Raw genomic sequence first — 26,375 nt, forward strand, 5'->3', positions numbered from 1 at the left:
TGGATTGACTGTGAGAGAATGGGAGGAGTCAGAGGACGGCGTTGTATATATGCTTCTGCTGACAGGATAGAACGATGAAGATATGATGAGATGCGATGAAGATATGATACGATGAGGATTAGAGATGAGAGTTATGAGTTTTGGATTGGAGTTTGGAGGAGAGTTTGGGAGAGATTGAGAGACAAGAGATAGAAGAGATAGGAAGGGTCTACGTGCTGTGTTGTTTTGAGTGGATTACTGTGGGGAGTAAGCAGGAGAACCTGAAGTTATATTGTGAGAAACGTATAAGAGAAAGAACTGACTGAAACCATTATGCATTGTGCTTTATAACCATTACACTTGAGAACTGAGGAAACCATTAAGCTTTTGAACCTGCACAAACTACTTGTTAATAAATTACATTTAATTACAACTAGTGTGGTCCTTGGAGTACCTGGGAAGGGTACAGGTCTATGGTGGCAGTGGAAGGGCGAATTGGGGATAAGGGTGCTGAACAGTATAGCTGTGTGGCCTAAGAAAGGAAAGGTGTGTCACAGGGATGGTTGCAGCATTCCAAACCACTTGACACCAGCACCTGTGCTGGGTCCTTTGGTTCAGAAAAAGAATAAAGAAGCGGTATAAGGCGGGTGTTGTCACAGCTCCTATGCCTCCTCCCAAACATTAAAAAAAGCCTTGAAATTAGGGATGTGCTCCGCTTCTCCTCGGACCGAAGAAGCAGGAGCGGATCGGGGGGCTTTGCCTCCCTTAAGGCGGAGGCGAAGAGGATCGGGGGAGCCGCTGAGCATTGCGGAGCGGATTGAGGGGAAGGCGGATCCTTCGCCTCAATCCGGAGCTCCGCAAAAAAGGTAAGGGGGGTTACTTGGCCCTGCCGCTGTCACTGCCGCCCATATGGCGATGGCGGCAGAGCCAGGTAAGGGGGAGGGGGGTCTTACCTGCATCCGTCCGCGGTCCCGCAGCTGCTTCAACTGAGCCCGAGTCCTCGGGCTCAGTTGAAGCAGCTGCAGGACTGCGGACGGATGCAGGTAAGGGAGAGGAGAGAGGGGGGTTTACCTGGCCCTGCCGCCACCGACACCCATGCGGCAATGGTGGCAGAGCCAGGTAAGGGGGCAAGGGGGAGGGGGGTCTAACCTGCATTTGTCCTGGCCCATCCCAGCTTCACTAGAGCCCATGGCTCAACCAGGAAGTGTAGGCCGTGCCTACAGTTCCTGGTTGAGCCGCGGGCTCTAGTGAAGCTGGGATGGGCCAGGATGGACACAGGTAAGGGGGAGGAGGGAGGGGGCCTTACTTGGTGCCACTCCCCACCACTGCAGAGCTCCGATTTGGAGCCAGAGCTCTGCAGCGGAGCGGAGCGGCCCCTAGGCAGATCGAGGCGGGGCGGATCGGGTGCAAAGAGGATCGGGGGTCCGTGCACACCCCTACTTGAAATCAGAACATTCCTTGAAGAGGCATCCTCAACGAGACAGGTGTGAAGGAGTAGTAGAAGTAGTTTCATTTCCATCAGATTTTGTGGATTGCCAGATGTCTTTCATTCCATCACCTGACAATCCATGAAATACAGACGAAACAGGTTTTTACAAAAACGATACATCCCTAATGGTACCTGGACCAGTTGATTTGTCTAGAAGATGCGGATGTTTCAAGATTGAGCCAAGTTTCCCACCAAGGCTCTGGTTTATCCCGTTCAAAGGGAACCTGGTGGATTAGTCAGCTGGGCGGTGACCTGGCAATGAGACAGGCATCTGCACGTTTCCACAGTTACAGGGAACAACTCCCTTTCAAATAATCAATGCAGGAGGAAGCACGTACACACTGGCTCCTGCCTCTCTGCAGCCGTCCAGCACGTTAATGATGTTCATGGCAGCTTTCTCAAGCTGCTGCTTCTGGAATAAAAATTGATACTTGAGCCAAGGTATCAGGTTAATCTCAGCAAAAGACATAGCATACAGGGCACATGTCCAGGGAGCCAGCACGTGGGAATGTCCTCTGTAAGAAAGGTTAGAATATTTCAAGTCATTGATTACATTTCTATTACATTCAGTAGCCATGGCTAGGTGGATGATTTGTGAAGATTAAAAGCCTAGAAATAGATAGATAGATAGATAGATAGATAGATAGATAGATAGATTCTAAAAATTGTGCTATAAACAATTAAAACCCCAGGATCCTATTAAAAATCTTATCAGATGCAATCCCAAACAGGGGCTGGAATCCAACTTTGTCCTGGCACGCAAGACAAGCCCTGCCACTTTCAGTCTGCAAGTTGCCCCAGCCACTTGTGGAACAGTGATTTAGCGCTTCCAGAGGCAAGCCCAAACTCTCATTTCTGGAAGGCGGTAGGTCAGCAGAGCCCACAGAAGGGAACTCTGCCAACCTGCCCCCTTGTAGAAATGAATGTTTTTGCTCATTTGGAGGCCTGCCTCCAGAAAAGGTAGGGGCTGCTTGCAGACTGGAAGGGATCACCTGGGTGTGCACAGACCAGAATTGGTGGCCATGTCCATTAGTGGATGGGCAGCAGTGGATTCTGGCCAAGGTTCCCTCAATGAGCCCCCTTTCTTAGTAGGATCCCATTATTCTCCCCAAGTCACTGTTCAATCCATACAACCACTCAGAGAGAAAACAAAGGAAGCAGAGGGTGCTGCCCCATCTGCTCACCCTGGTCATTGTTTGTATGCTCAAGAGGACAGGCGAACAGGCAGCAAGAACAAGGAAGACAACTAACAAGAGCAGGAAGCTCTTATGGCTTTAGCTAGACCAGGCTTTATCATGGGGCGAACCCCGGGATCATCCCTGTGCGTCCACATGACACACAGGGGATCCCAGGATCGGGGAGGGATCATCCCTCCCTTGCCCAGGGATAGAGCACTCCCCTTTGGGCCTGTTTTTTTCACGGTCTCAGGCTGAGACCATGGAACGTGTGGCCCATTGCTGCAGTTTGACTCGGCTCCACGCGATTACTCACGCGGAGCCGGGAGCTGCGGCCATCGGGGGTAGGGTGGGGGGAGCGGGGAAATAATTTTTTTTTTTAAAAAAAAGCACCAACCTTTAGTGCACGAGCGTTTGTGCGCTCCTCTTCCTTTAAAAATAAAAAATGGCGTGCGCGATGCCTCTCTTCCTCAGGTCATCACGCCTTGAGTGTAAACATAGGAGGGATCTTGCGTTAATCACAACAAGAGACCCTCCCTCCTCCGTTGCAGACTATCAGGTAGGTCTAGCTAAGGCCAATATAAGCCTAAATCTGCTCACCCCTGCTCTTAGGCCCAAAATTGATATTACTGTTTGTAGCAGCTATGACTATGTATATGTGTGTATATATATATATATATATATATATATATATATATATATATATATGGGATGTGCTCCGCTTCTAATCGGACCAGCGAATTAGAAGCGGAGCGGGGTGCTTCGCCTCCCCTTAAGGCAGAGGCGAAGAGGATAGGGGGCCAGCGGAGCGTGGCGAAGAGGATTGAGGTGAAGGCGGATCCTTTGCCTCGATCCAGAGCTCCGCCGGAAAGGTAAGTGGGGTTTACTGGGCCCTGCCGCTGTCACTGTCGCCCATGCGGCGACGGCGGCAGGTCCCAGTAACCCCCCCCGCCCTCCTCTCCCTTACCTGCCTCCATCCGCGGTCCGTCGGCTTCGTCAATTGAGCCCGCGGTTCATCCAGGAAGTCTGGGCTGCACGGCCCAGACTTCCTGGTTGAACCGCGGGCTCAATTGACGAAGCCGATGGACCGCGGACGGAGGCAGGTAAGGCTCCCCTCCCCCTTGGTCCCTTACCGGGCTCTGCCACCGTCGCCACACGGACGGCGACGGCAGCAGGGCCCGGTAACCCCCCCCCCCCCGCCCTCCTCTCCCGGCCTTACCTGGCACCACTCCCCTCCACTGCGGAGCTCCGATTTGGAGCTGGAACTCCACGGCGAAGAGGAGCAGAGCGGGCTGATCCGAAATTTTCAGATCGGCCCGCGGGGCGGAGCGGGGGGTCCGTGCACATCCCTAATATATATATATTCTTGAATAGGTGCAGGAGGCCCGTGCTAGATTTTCAAAGCCCCCATAAATCACACACTGGGGTTCCAATCCAGATTGTTAGAGTTAAATGAAAAAAAAGAGAAAGATTTAGCTGCTAGACAGCTATATCAAGTAATGTTTGTTTTAGCTCTATGCCTTAGGGTGGCCATGTCCTACTTTGCAGAGGATAGTCCTGCATTTTCAGGTGTCCTCTATTTGAAGTACTGTCAAGTCCAGGTCCAGTTTAAAGATTAAGGATTTTTTAACCTGAATTGAGCAGATGGAGCAGGCACACAGATCACTTTGCAGGCTTCCCCACTTTGGTGAGCTGTATTGTATTTCTATTTAAATTCTAGTTATTCCTTCTAAATTTATGCATCAACATATAAATCAGCAGATGTTATGCAAATAACATCTCTTATTGTCCTCTTATTGGGCCAGGCATTTCCTCTATTTGGATGACGTGTAGGTAGCAACCTAGCATTCCAAGACAACACGCTGAATTCCATCCTTTCAATGACACCTAGTGCATATGCATGCACACACACACACACACACACACATACACACACACAAAGGCACACCTCTTCTCGGGCTGTTGGTTGTGTCCATGCAGGTAAATGAATTGTTTGCAAAGCTCCTTCTGGAAAGGCTGTCACATGAAGCACTGAGACCCTTCCACAGCTGTCTTGTTTCACAATGTAAATATTGAATAATCTCATTCGCCTTCACTTGGGTCGGGAGGTTTGAATAATTTAACAATAGGTCATTTGAGCTCTGTTGTGTCATCAGCTAATTACTGAATTTATGTCCATCAATAGCAACGCTGCGGTAGTATTTTAAATTCCATTTATTGCACTTGAGCTTAATGCTTACTGTTACTCTTCCTCTGCATTTTTTCCCGTCATGAAAATTAACCCACAATATATCTCTTCCCCCCCACCCCTCTCCTCCTTTTCTGGAAAGAAAATAAACAGCTCCCATGCCAAGCCCTCCATTAGGCTCCTTCTTTCCCTCGCGAATTGTGATCTAACAGCAGAAAGCACAGGGCTGGCCTTTGAAGTGTTGCACTAATTTGATTAATACATAGTTACATCCTGTTATGATGCACTTTGCCGCGTACATTTTAAATGGAAAATGCAGAGTGGATTTCGTTTGGTTTTTTTAAAACAACAACAACAACAACTACACAGCATACAAAATGAACAGTGCAGAAAGTGGTCTTTAATAAGAAACAGGGCAGACACCTTCAATGTGCAAATGGGCTATTGTTTGCAGGTTAATAGTGACTGTGCTAAATAATAATAATAATAATAATAATAATAATAATAGTAATAATAATAATAGTAATAATAATAATGACACATGTTTTTGTAACCAATAAGAAACCCAGAGAAATACCAGTGAAAATTAGACTGCAAAATCTGAAAATGTTTACTTTCCTGGCGATAGGAGTAGTAGTATTCTATTTTTTTTCTTTAATAACTTGTCAGGAAGAAAAAAATATCTAGCTTTAAAATGCTCAAGCCAAGTACAGGAATTGCTATAATGTACTTGTATAGTGTACTTGTATAATGTACTTATAATGTAATGTACTTGTATAGTGTACTTGTATAATGTGCTTATAATGTAATGTACTTATAATATAATGTACTTGTGTAATGTAAAAATGATGCTGACCAAGCTTGTACAGGGATATAGCCATTTGGTGGGTCCTGGTACCCTCAGGGGTATTCTAGGTACCTACCCAGATTAATTTTTTTCAGCTTTCATTAAAAATAAAAATAAAAGATTAGTTTCTTACTTAGCACTGGAGTGGAAACTGAACATGCAATGTGCCCTATAGCTCACTTAGAGCATCATCAGATGAGCTTTTTATAGCATCCTCGTTACTGGCCACTCACGGATGTTTGTGGATCCATTTGATGATGACATCCACCTCCCGCACATCTCCTGCTCTTTCTGCTCTTCTTTTCATCAAAAAATAAGACCTGGAAAATCTTTTCTTTTCTTTTTTTTACTATAATGAAAAGTGCCACCATTTCCTGCTGTGTGCAGGAGAAACAGCAGGATAAAAACGCCCACTGAAAGGGCCAGTTGGCCATAGCTTGCTTCCTCTTTCTTCCCCGTGTGAAGAAAGAGGAAGCTGTTCGTCCCTATTGTGGGACAGAAGCAGGAGGCCAAAGTGACTGTAGGGAAACACAAGTCCACTCCCCCCACCTCGACTGATGAGGTTCTAAGAGGTAATTGTGCTTCCAACTTTCAGTGTTTTGTCCAATGATTGCAAAGTCACTGAGAGAACTGATGAATACTAAGCCCTTTTATTTAATTTAAATTAAACTTTATTGTATTAATAGTTAATACAGTCAAATAACTCCAAACATATTGAGGTACCTTTAATTAGATTCCAGCTGTTCCAGCATTGACTTGTATTACCACTGCCATCACTACAAATCCTGATGGACTTTTAGGGCCTTGCTAGACGAGGCCTTAGCGCGCTTTGAGGCCCGGTTTCCCTGCTGTGCGTCCAGATGATGCACAGGGGAATCCGGGGTCAAGCCATGCTCAGATCTCCCTTAACGCGCCATAAGCGAAGTCGGAACGTCTAACAAGGTCCGTGGCTTTTTGCGGCTACTCGCTTACTCACGAGTAGCTGGGAAAAGCCACGGACTGGGCACAGCGCTCATACGAGCGCTGTGCCCATCGGGCCAGGGGGATCCCGGGGGGGGGACATAGGGGGGGAAGGCCAGACCTGCAGGAGAGGGGATGGCGGAGGGCGACACGGGATGGCGGAGGGCGACACGGGATGGCAGAGGGCGACACGGGATGGCGGAGGGCGACACGGGATGACACAGGAGGGCGACACGGGATGACATGGGATGGCTGAAGGCGACATGGGATGACACGGAAGGGCGACACGGGATGACACGGGAGGGCGACAGAGGATGACATGGGATGGCGGAGGGCGACACAGGAGGCGACATGGGATGACATGGGAGGGCGACACGGGATGACACGGGATGGCGGAGGGCGACACAGGGGATGGGGACGGAGAGGGAGGGCGGGGAAAGAGTGGGCAGGAGGCATGGGAGGGGATCAGGAGTGGATGGGGGGGCTTAATTTTTAAAAAAAACCACCTACCTTCTCCGGAGTCTTCGGGGCGCACGTGGCCCCTTTAACAACAACAAAAATGGCCGACGCTACAGGGCTTCCGCAGTCCCTGCGCGTCAGCCGTCTAGGAGGTGGGGTGGCGCACGCTAAAGTTAGCGCGCCGTCGTCCCACCTCCCTGCCGGCTTATCCAGCAGGGTCTAGCAAGGCCCTTAGTTCCCTTCCACACAGAATTGCTGGCTATGGTCCTGATCATGGATTACATGGCCCTCCAAAGAAACACTGCTTGTTATTGCAGTCTGACAAAAGTCTGACAACCGCATTGTTTTATAGTCCCAGACAGATGCCATAAATAGAATATCTAGAAGCTCCTTATAGACCAGCAAACACTTTGATGGGTCACAAGTAGTGTAAACCTAATCTAGATGTTATTCTAGGAAGAAATGTTGCATGCTGCTTTTCACCATGTCAAATGATAATTCTTTTAAAGAGTTTGGTTGCTTTTTTACAAATATACTCAGGCTTGCACACATCAGAAATTAGCATTTGCTTAGTTTGTGGGAGCTTCATCGCACCATCAGTTCTAAAAGTCCACACAGTTAGCATGTTCAAGTAACCAGCTTTAGTGTCTAAGATGACACTTGGCAGCATCAAGCAGGAGGACTGACAAAAGACTGAAGGAACTAGAGCAGAGCTGGTCCTACCATTAGGCAGGGTGAAGCAGCTGCCCGAGGCAGCAGATTTTGGAAGTCATAAAAGAGCAGGAAAAAAATTGTTATGTAGAGATAAATAGATAGATAGATAGACAGATAGATAGATAGATAGATAGATAGATAGATAGATAGATAGAATCATAGAATAGTAGAGTTGGAAGGGGCCTATAAGGCCATTGAGTCCAACCCCCTGCTCAATGCAGGAATCCACCCTAAAGCATACCTGACAGATGTTTATTGCCATGTATTCACTGCCAAGGATGGTGAAAGGTACTCGTGGGATTTTCTGCCTCATATACCAAGATAACCTGTCTAACTTTGGTACTGTGCAAGACTGGAGACGGTTCACTGCTCTACTTCAGGCAGCAAAAGGTCTTAGGATGGCCCTGAACTAGAGAGATAGGCAGTTGGCTCAGATAGGGGAATGGTAGATAAGAGTAGGAACTAAGCAAATCATGAAGCAGAGGAAATAAAAATGAAATCTCCATGTCACCAGCCAAATAGCCGAGGCCAAAGATCAGTCTGAGGCTTCTATAGCTTCCTTTCATGCAGCACCTTAAAGAAAGGTGAAATGGTGATATATAGCTTGCTTGACTTATTGCTTGATGACTGTTTCAGTCTATTGATCTTGGTATCTCATTCCGTAGACGTTATTAAACAGCGAAAAGACCTGAAGTGACTTGTGATTCAGTCCCACCATAGCCAATGGGAAATGCTGCTTTCAATGAGACTTTAATTTCAGCTGGATGGGCCAGAATGCTGGGTAGCATTGACATCGTGCCTGAAGAGATTTTCCAATCCTTCATCTTAACTTGGATTTTTCTTGTATTTAGGCTGCAATCCTATACCCAACCACACTGAATTCTTTTGAGTAGACATATAGGCCTGGTTCACATGTAACACTAAGCCATGGTTTGTTGAAAAGCTGTCTTGCCATTAAGTCTGAACCCTGATCTGAAACCATGGTTTGTTTACAGCTATAAATATTTGATATTCTGTTTTTAAAAAACATTTAATATGATACTGTTTTACTCTTTTTATTCTTATTCTTTTAATCTTTTCTTTTTAACCACTCCAGAATTTGTTTAGATGTGGAGTGATATATAAATGTTTTAAATAAGTAAATAAATAAATAAATAAATAAACCACACATAGAACCAATAGTGTGTTGTTGGCTTATAAAGTCTGGTTTGTTTAAACCATGACTTGTCATGATGCTGAACCAAGAATTGTGGCTTTTCCGTAGCTTGTTTGCATTGCTTTCCACTATGAAGCAGAGGCCCCCAGCAACAGCATCATGAAAATGAAACCACTATTAAGGCTAGCAAAACGAGTGGGAGAGAAACAAACCAGAAATAGGGAAAGCAATCTGCAGTTTGTTTGCCTAGTCTGCAAGACAATTCATGACTAAAACAACAAACCATTGTTAACATAAACCGTGGTTTAGCATTATGTGTGAATGAAGCCAGATAGGATTTCACTATAGCTTTTGGAAATGGCTCAATAGTTCATTGGTTCATCAGGAAGCCTGCTGCATACAGTAATCATGAATGTAAGATGGTTGTGCATACATGGAGTAGACTTAAGGCACAGTTTCCATGAACCATACATACAAACATAGTATTCCATTTATTCTACATAGACTCCATTCAGTTCATGTATCCTGGGTGTGAGCAAAGGATGCTAATGGTGGAATCTCATGCATGTTTAGATAGAAAAAAAGCCCTACAACTCCCAGCATGCCCTAGCTAGTAGTTGTAGGACTTTTTTATGCCTAAGCATAGATAGGGTTGTGCTCTAAATGACTAAAAAGCTCCGGCTATTGGGCGGTATAGAAATGTAATAAATAAATAAATACATAAATAAATATGACTAGGTTTCTCCTAGTTTCTTTGTTCCTCAGCACAACTGCCTTGTCCTCAATTAGAGTTTTGTCTCCCTAAAGACAAGTGGGGTCAAGTTCCTTCAGTTATGCATGCAGGGGACATTTTAAAAGCATTAACTCCTTTGCTGTTTACTTGCTTACAGCAATAAAGCAGAGGAATGCTTTAAGTTCAATGTAAATCCCAAGTCCAGTGCTTTAAATAACTCTAACATTTTAAATCAAGATGATGAATCACTGGGATACATTAGAAGGAACAGTTTCGGCAAATAAGGGGACAGAAAAACATCTCTTAGTCAAACTCAGTTTCATTCTCTCCACCCCATGTGTAATTCATGAAGCTTTAAACGGTCCAAGATTATAGATAGCTAAACTGACATTTTTACTTTCACTTAGTGGCTTGAATAATTGGAACACTGAAAACATTTGAAATGCTAAAGCAATCATTGCTTTGAATTCATCTTGTGATGTCATAGCAGCCGATGACTGACATCATAAATTTGAAGGATATGAAAGCCTAGAGGGAATGCGGGAAATGTTTCTGGTTTGTTTTGTTGTTTAAATACACAACAATTAAATGATCTATAACAACCACTAAATTCTCGTGTTTTCTTTAATGAAATGCACTTTAGAAGTATGATGTATTGTTATTGTTAATCCACTTCTGGGCAAGGAGTGGAGTTTCATTTAAATTTTTAGTGCATTTTCCTCAAAGTCAGAGGACTGTACTGTGTATGAAAAGAATATCAAATCTCATTAAGAGACTGAATAAGGAAGAGCTACTAAAACCCCGGTAATCAGCCTGGTAAATCGCAAAGGCTGTGTCACCTTCTTAAGCTCAGGAAATACACTATAGCTGCTCGTTTCGAACACAGGAGTTTCTAAACCCTTATCTACACCAAGCAAGATCTTGCAGTATCAAAGTGGTATGAAAATTAGGGTGACCATATGAAAAGGAGGACAGGGCTCCTGTATCTTTAACAGTTGCATAGAAAAGGAAATTTCAGCAGGTGTCATTTGTATATATAGAGAACCTGGTGAAATTCCCTCTTCCTCACAACAGTTAAAGCTGCAGGAACTATACTAGAGTGACGAGATTTAAAAGAGGGCAGGGCACCTGCAGCTTTAACTGGTGTGATGAAGAGGGAATTTCACTAGGTTCTCCTTATATACAAATGACACCTGCTGAAATTCCCTTTTCTATGCAACTGTTAAAGATACAGGAGCCCTGTCGTGTTGGAATGGAATTGATGGAATGGTCTTTTGAAAAAAGAAAGGCCATTCCATCAATGGGCTGGATAGGGCAATGCAATCCTACTAATGGATTGCATGGGGAGGCTTCCAATTTAGCGCTATTAGTGCGCCAAAAAAAATGGTATTACAGGAAACTACCATGTTTCCTGTAATAATGGTATTGAAGTCCACTGACAACTGTTGGAGCCCATTGACATGTACCATATACCACTTTCATACTAGTGTAGTATCCTGCTTGGTGTGGCTCCTGCCTTTTATATACCGCTTTCATAACACTTTCATAGTGCAAGATCCTGCTTGGTGTAGATTAGGCCTAAGGGTCAGATCTTCCTGGGATCAGCACACTCTGACCAAGAAGGCCCACTCCCTAATCTATGATCAGTGGAGTCATTGGAGACAATTTTGGAGCAAGGGGCCCACTCATCAGAATAATGTTTAATTTTTAATTTTATTTATTACATTTTTATACTGCCCAATAGCCAAAGCTCTCTGGGCAGTTCACAAAAATTAAAACCATAATAAAACCACCAACAGTCTAAAAACATAAATACAAAATACAGTATAAAAACCACAACCAGGATAAAACCACACAGCAGAAATTGATATAAAATTTAAATACAGAATTAGAACAGTAAAAAATTACATAAGGGACCACCAAACACAACAGAGCTAGCTTCCCAAATTTTTTGAAATTCTGAACCAAGGGAAGTAGTACCCAGTACTATCTAAAATGGGGAGCACCATAAGTCCATTAAGTCTAACATTCCAGAAGCCTTCCAGACTACATCTAACTAAATCTTAACTTTAAAAAATTCTACAAGACCCCACAGCAGTGCCTTAACTATCCCTGACCCTCTCCCACCCCCTCTCCCTCCTGAGGGGGCTGCAGCTTCATAGAAGAGGCAGGGCTACATCTCAGGCCCTATTCCACAGCATCTTCATTTGTAGCATGTATTATCAAGTGACATTTAAGGACAATGAAGAGCAGCATATGCATCTGACTTTATAGAGATAGATAGATTTGCAAATGTTGTCAGTCATATTGATCTCAGGTTCCCTCACATTTCACCATTAATTATAATGTCTGTTTGGACCAGCAGGGTGTTTGACATGAACCTTTCAATAATAGAGATGTCTATTTACTCCTACCTTTGCTAATGCACTCCTTCACATGTAGTTTGAAGGACTTTTCCATCCATGTCAGTGTGATCCTCACACTCCAAACATAAAAGTAAACGGTTGACAAGGACGAGTTGGACCTGCAAAGCATTAAAAGTCATTAGGAAATGTGGCTGTGCTATGTGATGATGAAACAAGTAACACAAAAGTATCATTTCACAAAGTGCTGGATGGAACAATCTGTGCCTGGGATTTCATCACTTTTAAATGACCCCAGTTCCACGCTAATTAGTCATCTTAAAGAAAAACTCCCTAAAGTCTTTCTTCTTTCTTTCTGGAAAACAAGGTGCATTTTGGAATGACAGCCTTAATAAAGATGATAACGTGAATAAGGTAATCATAAGAAAAAGTTTCTAGCTTGAAACAGGTACACACACCTAATCAGCAGTGTACCTGGCTTTATGCCTAATCAGCAGTCCTACTGAGTTAAATGGGCTTGCTCCCAGGTAAATGGCAGGTAAATTTACTCCCAGGTAAATTGCAGCATTATTTAATGTTAGAGCATCATCACACAAGGGAAAATTGTGTTTGCTTACCAAGGAAGCAAATAACGTGCATGTGGCCCATTCAGTGGCTTGTTTGGTCCTGCTGCTTCTCCTGCACACAGCAGGAGATAGTACTTCTATCTTTAAAAATAAGATGGACTTACTGGGGTATTATTATTTTTTTGTCACGTGAAGAAGGCTAGAATGGGTGGGAGGCATGCACGAGGCGGATGACATTGTGAGAGAGAGACACGAAAATCCGTGAGTGCCCAGTAACGAGCATGTAATAAAATGCTCATCTGATAGAGCTCTTAATAAGGCATAATAAATAAGAAGTAGAGCACTTTTTTGTATTGAGTCAAGGCTAAAATGGTTACAGTGTTTGGATGCAGAGAAAAAGATGTTTAAAGAGGGTTGTCAAAATTGGTAGGGGTTCACAGATGAAGAGAGTCTCTCTCTCTCTCTCTCTCTCACACACACACACACACACACACATACACACACACATACACAATCACTCTTCTAGAACTTGAAACCTGGTTAAATTGATAGAAAAGTCAGGTGAAATGAAAGGGAAATACTTCTTCACACTACAATACCAAACTGCACTCGTTGGATGGTATCCGGGAGTAACTGGAAATTAGCAGAAACACACTTGTTTCTGGACCGGAACAGGCCAGTAGATCTTGTAACTGTAGCATAGTGGTGAGTGTCCGGCTAGGAGTAGGGAGACCTGGCTTTAAATCCCCACTCAGCCCTGGACCCCCCCATGAGTGACCTTGGGCCAATCATGCTCTTTCAGCCTAAGGGGCTGTGGCTCAGTAGCAGAGCACCTGCTTTGCATGCAGAAGGTCCCCAGCATCTCCAGGTAGGGCTAGGAAAGAATCCTGCCTGAAACCCTGGAGACCTGCTGCCAGTCAGTGTCAACAATCTGTGCTAGATGGGACAAGTGTCTGGTTCAGTACAAGCCAGCTTCTTATGATCAACCTGCCTCACAGGGTTGTTATAAAAATATGTGAGGGACAGAACCACATGTGTTGCCTTGAGTTCTTTGGCAGAAAAAAGGAAAGGAAAGGAACCTCTCATGCAAGCACTGAGTCATTACTGACTCTTGGAGGGACACCAGCTTTCACTGATGTTTTCTTGGCAGGCCTTATAGCGGGGTGGTTTGCCATTGCCTTCCCTGGCCATTATTACCTTCCCCCCGGCTAACTGGGTACTCATTTTCTGACCTCGGGAGGATGGAAGACTGAGTCGACCCAAGCCGGCTGCCTGAGAACCAGCTTCTACTGGGATCGAACTCAGGCCGTGGGGAGAGTTTCAGCTGCAGAAACTGCTGCTAAGGGGGATATAAATAAATAAATATGCTCTATTTACTGCTCTTAGAACTATTTATTTATTTGTTACATTCATATCCCATCCATTCTTCCAAGGATCCCAAAGCAGTGTACATGGTCCTCCTCCTCTCCCTGTTACCCCCACAACAACCCTGTGAGGTAGGTTAAGCTGGGAGTCATTGGCTGGCCCAAAGTCACTCAGTAAGCTTCATGGCCGGGTGGGGGCTAAAACCCAGGTCTCCTGCATCAAAGTCCAGCTCTCTAACCATTATACAACGCTGCCTCTCAACTATTGCCTCTATTGTCTTTCTACTTGGTTCCTTGGAGTCTTGGATTTGCCTCACTTTGCTGATGTTGCATTATGTTTCAGCTGCTCTTTTATTCTGCCAGTTGCCGGCTCTGTTTCCCTTGCCTCCTAACTTGTTCCCTGAGGAATAATTGTCAGGACTCAGACATTTGCAGCTACTGGGCTTGTTGGTTACAGAGTGACAAATGATCTGTGATTTCCCTGAACTGGAATTTGTTCAGATCAAAAGACATTGTGTGAAGGTTTAAGCTAAATGTACGGAATGAACAAGTACAATGAGGGCAATTCATGATACCAGGGGAGACAAAAAGGAAACCCTTGGTTGCTAGGCGATATGAGGAAAGTCCTCCCTGACCTCAGATATGGTGATAGATTAGATCCTGTTTGGGAGCAAAAGTCATCTCCTGAATCATTTCCATACCAATGAAATGTTATTGGGGTGAAGATTAATGCCGTTAAATTGATTGATGATATTTTAAACCAGCCATTCCTTCTAGAGATCAGGATAGTATACATGCTACTCACAACATTACCATTTGATCTTCGCAACAGTCCTCTGAGGTAGGCCAGGCTGAAAGTTGATGCCTGGCCCAAGTTGAGCCAATCAGTCTCAAAGCTATTTGAACATTAGTCTGTCTAGTTTAAGTCCAGCACTCTGTCAACAACACTAGGCATAATGTCGTCTGACTTGAAGTTTAGAATGTGATGGCATTCAGACTATGTTCAAGGATACTCTGGCAGAAAAACTTCCTTAAAAGAGAACTTTCTGGCTTTGAGGATGAGTAGTCTAGGTAAGTTGGCCATGTAATAATAATAATAATAATAATAATAAATCTTACCTACCTCTCCATTTTGATCGAGGCGGGTGTGTGTGTGTGTCCTAGCTTGCAGAGATCAATAATCTATTTGTGGGGCTATCCAATAGGGTGACTATAAAAAGGACAGAGCTCCTATACCTTTAACAGTTGTATAGAAAAGGGAATTTCAGCAGGTGTCATTTGTATGCATGCAGCACCTGGTGAAATTCCCTCTTCATTACAACATTTAAAGCTGCAGGAGCCCTGCCCTCTTTTGTATCTGGTCACTGTAGTCTAGCTCCTACAGCTTTAACTATTGTGATGAAGAGGGGATTTCACCAGGTGCCACATGCATACAAATAACACCAGATGAAATTAGCTTTTCTACACAACTGTTAAAGATATAGGAGCCCTTTCCTCCTTTTCATATGGTCACCCTACTATCAGAGGAAAGTCCTCCATTTGGACAATTAGGTCAATAAGAAGGGAGAGCAAGGTCCTTAACAGTCAGCAAGCCTGTTCAGACTGTATACTAAGCGATGTTTAGGCCGCTAACCCATTTGCAGCAAATGGTTAGTGAGAATGTTTAAACCATGGTTACATAGCCACCATGGTTAGGAATGGCTGACATGACATGCTAAGCCATAATGTTTAGCTCAAAGTGCTTAACCACCATGGCTTAGTGTGTCATCTGAACAGGGTCATACTGTATTTCTATTTATTTAAATTATAGTCATTCTTTCTAAATTTCTATCTATATGCAGTATATAATTTCACATGTGCACATTTTAGGAAATCAGTGCCCTCTTTTAGCTGATATCTTTCCTCTTTTTTGGAGGTGATGCAACCCAACAAGACAGCTTGGGCTAGATCTACAGTACTGCTTTAGAATCATAGAATCATAGAATAGCAGAATTGGAAGGGACCTACAAGGCCATCGAGTCCAACCCCCTGCTCAATGCAGGAATCCACCCTAAAGCATCCCTGACAGATGGTTGTCCAGCTGCCTCTTGAAGGCCTCTAGTGTGGGAGAGCCCACAACCTCCCTAGGTAACTGATTCCATTGTCGTACTGCTCTAACAGTCAGGAAGTTTTTCCTGATGTCCAGCTGGAATCTGGCTTCCTTTATCTTGAGCCCGTTATTCTGTGTCCTGCACTCTGGGAGGATCGAGAAGAGATCCTGGCCCTCCTCTGTGTGACAACCTTTTAAGTATTTGAAGAGTGCTATCATGTCTCCCCTCAATTTCCTCTTCTCCAGGCTAAACATGCCCAGTTCTTTCAGTCTCTCTTCATAGGGCTTTGTTTCCAGACCCCTGATCATCCTGGTTGGTTGCCCTCCTCTGAACACGCTCCAGCTTGTCTGTGTCCTTCTTGAATTGTGGAGCCCAGAACTGGACACAATACTCTAGATGAGGCCTAACCAGGGCCGAATAGAGAGGAACCATTACCTCACATGATTTGGAAGCTATACTTCTATTAATGCAGCCCAAAATAGCATTGGCCTTTCTTGCAGCCATATCGCACTGTTGGCTCATATTCAGCTTGTGATCTACAACAATTCCAAGATCTTTCTCGTTTGTAGTATTGCTGAGCCCAGTATCCCCCATCTTGTAACTGAGCATTTGGTTTCTATTTCCTAAATGTAGAACTTGGCATTTATCCCTATTAAATTTCATTCTGTTGTTTTCAGCCCAGCACTCCAGCCTATCAAGATCACTTTGAAGTTTGTTTCTGTCTTCCAGGGTATTAGCTATCCCACCCAATTTTGTGTCATCTACAAATTTGATCAGCGTTCCCTGCATCTCCTCGTCCAAATCATTAATAAAAATGTTAAAGAGCACTGGGCCCAGGACTGAGCCCTGCGGTACCCCACTTGTTGCCTCTCCCCAGTTTGAGAAGGTTCCATTGATAAGTACTCTTTGAGTCCGATTCTGTAGCCAACTGTGAATCCACCTAATAGTTGCTCCATCTAGCCCACTTTTAGCTAGCTTGTTAATCAGAATTTATAGCAGTATTGCAGTGCACTGGTAACCATTGGGACACATTATACATTCCATATAAGGCTTTCATAGTGTTTCAGCATTTCTTGCTTTTTTTTCCACATTATCCAAAATTCTGCAACAAATGTCATTGTGTGTTCTACATGCAAGAGGGGATATAGCATTACCATGATGGGATCATAATGATTTGACACAAGGTGTATGTCTGGCATCGGTTGAAAGTAAAAAAGGCTTTATTCATTCTTTATTTAAAAACACAGATGTTCGACAGACAGACAGAGTCATCTTGGTAAACAGAACAATGCAAGCATAACCACCAGCCTTAGTGGTTTTCCCTTTTATTTCTCAGTATACATATTGGTTCTTATGTTTCAAGGATAAGTAAGTAGATCCATCACATTGTGGACATAGCGCTTCCATGCAGAGAGATCAGTGTATGGCTCAATAAAACTTGTTTGTTTCACACACACACACACACACACACACACACTGACCCTCTGGCCTCAGCACACCTTAGTGCTCTGAGAAATGGAAGGTCTAAACTCACCTGTGGAGTTTAGATATAGGGTGCTGAAACCTACCCCAGACTAGCTTCAGGACCCTGGATACCTCCTTTAGAGTTCTGGCTGGTTCTGACTGAAACTCAGAATGGATACACAGGCCCACCGAAATTGGAGCCACCAGCCTCCACTGAAACCCACACATGCCTATGCTCATTCCTCTTGGCGAGATGCCATTTATTTGAGTTTGGAAATTGAGTAACTTATACCTGTACTAGAGGAAGGGTGACTGGGAACAAAGCTCATGGCCCTTCTCATTTCATAATCGGCCTGGACACATGCACCAAAAAGGGAAAGGGACCCTGTGCTGTTCCCTCCCTACATGGCCACTATACTAAGCTGGATCCTGCCCTATGCAAAGTATGGCAGCCAATTACAAATCACCAAAATGAGACAAATGAGGATTCCAATTTGCACAGCATTTGCATATGCTAATTTACACATATACACGAACATTTAGAAATGATTATTCTAATTTAAATAGTTATACAAGACATCCCACCCTAGTGGGGAAGATGATGGCCAAGTGAGCTGGGTGCCTTGCTCAGTCTGCTGTCCAGGTGCTGATGATGGGTAACTTCCAGGTTCTTCCATCTGATGGTTCTCTTTATAGTGAATATGGACTGTAGGCAGCCCTTCAAATAAAATACACCTTCAAAATAGAGGGCAGTCCTCTGAAAAAGGGGACACATGGCCACCCTAAGTGTCCAGCCAATGTTAAGCACTTTGAAGGCCGGCTGATTTCAGTAAGAGAGCTATAAACAAATGCTTTACCACCTCTCATTGACAAGAATAGAACTTAAAAACACTTTGACTTCGGATGGATAGTATGCTAAGTAAGGCCTAATCTACACCAAGCGGGATATTGCACTATGAAAGCAGTATGGAAGCGGTATATAAAAGGCAGGAGCCACACTGCTGCTTTATAGCGGTATTGTAGTGCACTGACAAGTGTTCTGGCCCATGGACACATACCATATACTGTTTTCATACCACTTTCATATGTAGGGTGATCATATGAAAAGGAGGACAGGGCTCCTGTATCTTTAACAGTTGCATAGGAATGGGAATTTCAGCAGGTGTCATTTGTATATATGGAGAACCTGGTGAAATTCCCTCTTCATCACAACAGTTAAAGGTACAGGAGCTATACTAGAGTGACCAGATTTAAAAGAGAGCAGGGCAACTGCAGCTTTAATGGTTGTGATGAAAAGGAAATTTCACCAGGTTCCCCATATATACAAATGACACCTGCTGAAATTCCCTTTTCAATACAACTGTTAAAGATACAGGAGCCCTGCTCTCCTTTTCATATGGTCACCCTATGATTCAGACCGCTATATTCTGCTTGGTGTGGCTCCTGCCTTTTATATGCCGCTTTCATAGTGCAATATCCTGCTTGGTGTAGATTAGACCTAAATTAATTAATCCAATTCTGTCTTGTTCCCAGTGAGGGTTTTTGTTCTGCTGTGGGATGGGGGTTGTTGTTTATTCGTTCAGTCGTTTCCAACTCTTCGTGACTTCATGGACCAGCCCACGCCAGAGCTTTCTGTCGGCTGTCGCCACCCCTAGCTCCCACAAGGTCAAGTCTGTCACCTCCAGAATATCATCCATCCATCTTGCCCTTGGTCGGCCCCTCTTCCTTTTGCCTTCCACTTTCCCTAGTATCAGCCTCTTCTCCAGGGTATCCTGTCTTCTCATTATGTGGCCAAAGTACTTCAGTTTTGCCTTTAATACCATTCCCTCAAGTGAGCAGTCTGGCTTTATTTCCTGGAGTATGGACTGGTTTGATCTTCTTGCAGTCCAAGGCACTCTCATGATTTTCCTCCAACACCACAGTTCAAAAGCATCTATCTTCCTTCGCTCAACTTTCCTTATGGTCCAGCTCTCGCAGCCATAGGTTACTATAGGGAATACCATTGCTTTAACTATGTGGACCTTTGTTGTCAGTGTGGTGTCTCTGCTCTTAACTATTTTATCAAGATTTGTCATTGCTCTCCTCCCAAGAAGTAAACGTCTTCTGATTTCCTGGCTGCAGCCAGCGTCTGCAGTAATCTTTGCGCCCAGAAATACAAAGTCTGTCACTGCCTCCACGTTTTCTCCCTCTATTTGCCAGTTATCAATCAAGCTGGTTGCCATAATCTTGTTTTTTTTTTTTTTTTAGGTTTAACTGCAACCTGGCTTTTGCACTTTCTTCTTTCACCTTTGTCATAAGGCTCCTCAGCTCCTCCTCGCTTTCCGCCATCAAAGTGGTGTCATCTGCATATCTGAGTTTGTTAATGTTTCTTCCTGCGATTTTAACTCCAGCCTTGGATTCGTCAAGCCCAGCACGTCACATGATGTGTTCTGCATACAAGTTGAATAGGTAAGGTGAGAGTATACAACCCTGCCGTACTCCTTTCCCAATCTAAAACCAGTCCGTTGTTCCGTGGTCTGTTCTTACCGTTGCTACTTGTTCGTTATCATTTTTCCCTTAAATTTTTCTGTTGATTTCTTTTCGGGGTGGGGAGGGGGCACTACTCTCAATGTTCCAAAGAGATCATTCCAAGCCGGAAGTAGGTCCTCTCCTTCCATCTGCCTCTCCTGAGTCATCTTGCTGTTCTTGTGCATCCATTTTCTCACAGCTATTGTGTCTGTGCTGCTCTTCCCATCCTTGCGAGCGATGTGTGAGGTAAAAGGCTGCCTAATGAAAGTAGAGGCTCTCACGCAGGCTTACTGTACACAAGTGACAGAGGGAAAAGAAATAAAGCCTTTTTCTGACCTGCAGCATATGTTTGCATTTAAAAAAGGGAGAGCTGAGGAAAAAAGAGTCTGAATAATATAATACCACAATTATATCTCACAACAGATGTTTCCATTACTTAAAAAAAAAACTAACAAAAGCAACCTACCATTTAGCACACAGATGCCTCCCCTGCCCCTCAAATCTTCATTTTATATTGGTGGTATTATTATTATTATTATTATTATTATTATTATTATTATTATTATTATTATTATTTAAAAACATGTAAACGAAAGGCAGAGAGGTTTTTTCTTTCTGCTCTGTAAATTCAATCGAAAGTTCTATTTTCACGAAAGGAAGCTTACATGCACAACTCTTCCCTGCACTGACCAGAAAATCAACACCCACAACTGGAGAGGTGCCTTGCAAAAGCCTCTCCTTATGCAAATGATTCCCTCAGCATAAAAGAGGGGAATGAGTAAAAACCAAAGGGGTGATGCTAAGACCAGAGGCCAGATAATGCTCTGGCTGAACTGTAGTCATTATTTTCAATGACAGTTCACCTGGGAGGCCATTTCTTCTTTCTTTCTTTTTTTTAAAAAAAGAATGGGTGAAGAACTTAACATGCAGTTGGCCAAAACCACACGTCAGAGCAGCAGCCTGTGGAGTTCATTCGTAAGAGCTGCACATTAGTCATATAGAATATTCAATGTTGAAGAAGCCCAACCCAGCAAAGATGTCTTCCTCCTTTCCCCCCTTTCTTAGGCCCTTTCTACACCTAAGGATTATCCCAGGAAAATGGAGGGATCGTCCCTGCCTGCCCCCAGGATCCCTTGTGTGTTATTTGCATGTACAGGGATGATCCTGGGACGATCCCTGGAAAAAAGGCAGGTGTAGAAACAGCCTTAGAGAGAAAAACTCCTAGAAGTGAAGGAGTCCCCATCCCTTTCTCCCACCCCTTTTCCTGGCCACCTGTCATTTGGCAGTTTCCATGGATTTTGCATGGTTCCCCCACCCCCATTCTTCAAGGTTTAAATGCGTCTTCTAAAATTTAGTTATTGGCAGTAAGGGCATGTCTACACCTAAGGGTGTAGGGTGGGAGAGGATCGTGGACTTACCTGCTTCTGTGATCCTCCCCCAGCATCTAGATGGCAGTGCAATGTCCTGGAAGGGAAGAGGGACATCACGGCTGCCTATTATTATTATTATTATTATTATTATTATTATTATTATTATTATTATTATTAGGAGGAGGAGGAGCCACACGCATGCAGCGTGAAACCAGTTAAAAACAAAACGAAACCCACCCCACCCCACCCCATCACAGGGATGGCAAAATTGCTGCCCCCACCCCACCCCCATGGGCATGGAACTTCCCCTACAGCTCCGTGCCCATTTTCAGAGCCTCGCTACTCGTGGGGAGGAAAGAAGATGCAGGAGTGGCAGCCACACCACCCGCAGACTGCAGGATGCTCCCGGGACCATGGGAAACATCAGATTTTCCATGGTTCCTGATATCCCACCAAAAGACCGTGGCCATCCCTGCTTGTCCCCGGGATTCCCTGTGCATTCAGCCTGGATTTAATGGCTGGTGTTCGCATGCCCTAAGACAGTTAAGCTAAAATATGCCAGGGTTGTTGTTTTTGCAATTTTGGCCATGCCCCCTTTTGCATTCAGCCGCACCCACCACAGGAATGTCGACTCCGAGAGCCGCTCTGAAAATGAATTCAGCCCTCAACCTGAAAGAGGTTTGGCATACCTCAGTTCAGCCCAAACTTAAGACTCAGACAACGGATGTGCAACCCAGGTAGGGTGATGAGCATGAAACGAGTATGGTGACTGGCAACAGTCTAAAGAAATCATCTGTTAGGTAGGGTGACCACATGAAAAGAAGGACAAGGCTCCTGTATCTTTAACAGTTGAATTGAAAGGGGAATTTCAGCAGGTGTCATTTCTATGCATGCAGCACCTGGTGAAATTCCATCATCATCATCATCATCATCATCATCATCATCATCATCATCTAATTACCCACCTCTCCATTTTGATCAAGGCGGGGAACAACAATAAACAGTAAAATACATAAAACTGAATTAAAACATAATATACATTGTTAAAACATCCTAAAAAACATTCTAAAAACATCTTAAAATTCCAGGATAGGCCTGCCGGAAGAGATCAGTCATCACAACAGTTAACTGTTGTGATGAAGAGGGAATTTCAACAGGTGCTTACTTAAGCGTCAAACTACAGATTATATTAATTGTGTATTGTATAGCTGAGGTTTATCGGGCTTTTCTACTCTAGAGTAAGTGTGCATTGGCACGATTTGAATCAGGAGTGCCACATGCAGAAAGGGGAGAATGAAACCTTCCCACTACCATTTATGTCTTGATATTCCCTCCTTCACACACCAACCCCAAGCACAGAGTTTAAAGAAAGGAAAACAGTTTCCATTGGCATCAATTGAACTGCAACATAGATTGGCTTCTAGTCATAAATGGCTAGACAGACAGACAGACAGACAGACAGACAGACAGATATATAGATGACCGCCAGTATTGGAGGAAGTATATTGTGGGACATGGGTGGGAGGCTGCTTGTGTCTTGAGCATGCTGGACTAGATAAGCCTTTGTTCTGATCTGGAAAAGCTCTTCTTAGCTTCTCATCAAGTAGGTAAATGATCAGTGTCCAAAAATCCCATCACCAATAGAAGACAGGCATTTGCAGGCCACAAAAGGCACATGGCTTGATTTATGGAGATTGTGTACAGCTTTCATTGAAATCATTGTTGCAATGATGTAAGCCCAAATAATTCACAATGAAGAATTCTAGTTGAGCCAGTGGGTTGGATCTCAATATATGCTGGATCAATTGTGCTGGTGGAAGTGGTCTTCCCCACCCCCTCCTCCCTATGGCAGCCCTTGCACCCCATGAAAATGCCATGAAGAGAGTCAGGAGAACATACTGAATGGGGTTAGCTGTGGTGTGTGTGTGTGGATGGTCTCCAAAAATCAGGAGAAGGGGACTTCCAAAAGCAGAACTCTTCCTCACACAGAGGACATAAGCTAAATCCAATTATGTGCCTTAAGAACATGAAAGAGCCCTGCTGAATCAGACCAAAACTTCATCTAGCAATCTGTTCCCAACAGTGGTCTACCAGGTACTTTTGGGGAGCTTGTCAGCAGGGTGTGAACATAGAGTGACTATATGGAAAGGAGGACAGGGCTCCTGTATCTTTAACAGCTGTACAGAGAAGGAAATTTCAGCAGGTGACATTTGTATGCATGCAGCACCTGGTGAAATTCCTTCTTTATCACAACAGTAAAAGCTCCAGGAGCCCTGCCCTTTTTTGTATCTGATTGCTCTAGTATAGCTCCTGGAGCTTTAACTGCTGTGATGAAGAGAGAATTTCACTAGGTGCTGCATGCATACAAAGGACACCTGCTGAAATTCCCTTTTCAATACAACTGTTAAAGATAAAGGAGCCTGGTCCCCCTTTCCATATGACCACTCTAGTGAAAGCAACAGCCTTGCTCAATTGGTTGTCCCCAGTATATAATATTCAGACATAATACAATATGATATTCAGCTATTGTGACCAATAATTCTTGCTAGAATGCCATAGACTCATCTACACTCTTTTTAAAACCACCTAAGCTATTGACTATCACCATTTCATGTGGGACTGGATTTCAAAAGCAACTGATGTATTATCCAAGACCACCCACTGAGTTCTTAGTTAGGGTGGGAGTTGAACCCAGGCACACATCCAGCGTTCAACCATACTGTTTGTCAGTGTGTTGGATAAAGCTAAATGCGGAGGATAAAGTCTGAATATATTCATTTGAATTCCACAACTTTTTGTTTTTTAAGAAACAATTCATCAACACACATACACACACAACCTTGGAAGAATTGAAATAGCACCACAAACATTTACATGGAGGACTTAAGATCACATTATTTTTCAATTACTTATCGTCATTGATCAGCCCAACAGTCTGACACATTATTTATGGGCTACCGTGATGGATCACATCCGTTTCCATGGTAAAGTAAGCAAATTCTCTGTTTATATCTGATTAAAGTTGAAGGTCGCTTTTTGATTATATTTTCTTTTCTCCTACAGCAATATCAGCCGAGGCCTTTAGACTTGAGAATTGGCAACCAGACATAACAAGATGCTTTTCTGTTTCAAAATTGACCACAAATCAGGAGCAAAATACAATTGTCCATCTGAGAAATGGGGAAAACTGCCAGAGAAATGCAGTTGAAATGTGCAGAGACCATTGATTTTATGCTTTCTAATACATCCTTTCTACCATTCGAGCACCTCATTCTAAGCCTGTTTTAAGCAACAACAGTAACACTTAGCATTGCATTTATAGAGTTCTTTAGCAGGTCCAAGGCACTTTACATATATTATCTCAGTAATCTTTACAAGTCATCATATGAAACTGCCTTATATTATCACACCATTGCACCATGTAGCCCAGTATTATATGATCGACTGTTGACTGGCAGGCGCTTTCGAAGATCTCAGGCAGGGGTCTACCTCAACCTTGCTACCTCAGGACCATTTTCTCTGCCAGGTATTGAATCTGAAGCCTCCCGCATATGCAATATGCGCTCTATCCATTCCTTTAGGTAATATTATAATTCCCTCCATTCCAAAGTTCTGGTGGTGAACGCCATTGCAATACATACACAAAATGGTACACACACACACACACACACACACACACACACACGTGTGTGTGTGTGGGAATCAGCAGGCTCAGGGAAACCACAAGGTTTACAATAGTACAAAAAATACTGGAGTGGGGAGTAAGAGGGAATCCCCAAAACAGTGCAATGAGGTCTGAGTATATACGGTGCCCACATAATGATGTTGAGCTGTTGAGGTGGGGATGGGGGGTGGAATAGAATGGAATAGAGCAGCTAGAATCCGGAAGGCACTCTTAACTGGAACAATTTGTAATTCCTTCTATTTCTGATGTTCAGGCAATGAGTATTGTTGCAAAAGGGAAAAAAAGGGAAAGGAACCTCTCGTGCAAGCACTTGAGTCATTACTGACTCCTAGAGGGATGCCTGCTCTCGCTGATGATTTCTTGGCACACTTTGTAGCGGGGTGGTTTGCCATTGCCTTCCCCAGTCGTGGCTACCTTTCCCCCAGCTAGCTGGGTACTCATTTTACCGACCTCGGAAGGATGGAAGGCTGAGTCGACCTGAGCTTGAGAACCAGCTTCCGCTGGGATCGAACTCAGACCGTGGGGAGAGTTTCGGCTGCCGTAACTGCCGCTTACCACTCTGCACCACACGAGGCTCATTGTTGCAAATGTAGGCAAAATGGTACCATCCATGCACAACTGGGCTGTGCGTGTGAACCAGCAGGCTCAGGGAATCCACAAGGTTTGGAGTAGTACAAAAAATACTTGGGGGGAACTAAGGAGGAACCCCAAAAACAGTGCAATGAGGTCTGACTATATACAGTGCCCACAGAATGAAGATGGGGTCGGGGTGGGGAGAATGGAATCGAGTGGCTAGGATCCTGAACAGCGAGAGACAAGACGGCGATGTTTTGTCGCATGTCTCTCTTCCGAACTCCATATTGTGGGTGCGGGGGTTGAGATGGCTTCCCCCTAAGGCCACCTACTGAGTTTGTAACCACGGCAGGATTTGAAGTAGGGACTTCCTGGTTCACTGCTCAGTTTCTTAGGCACCAAGCAGCCCTAGCTGTCAGAGTGTTTATGATGGTTAACGTGTCAGAACAAGAGCTGGGAAAGGACTAACCTTTCTGCGCTTAGCTTGTCATGCGGTATTTATCTAACCCTCTGGCCCTCTGCTGTTGAACTTCTACTAGTGTATATTTATCAGTAAGCCATTGGCAGGTGCAAATGAAACTCCACAGGGTCCAGAAATATAATGTATAAATATAATTTAACCCCTTCCTTGGCTGGCTAGGGCATGCTGGGAATTGTAACACTTTTTTTCCTGTCAAAATATGCATAGGATT

This window comes from Elgaria multicarinata, chromosome 6 (assembly GCF_023053635.1).
Source record: "Elgaria multicarinata webbii isolate HBS135686 ecotype San Diego chromosome 6, rElgMul1.1.pri, whole genome shotgun sequence".
Taxonomy (NCBI): domain Eukaryota; kingdom Metazoa; phylum Chordata; class Lepidosauria; order Squamata; family Anguidae; genus Elgaria; species Elgaria multicarinata.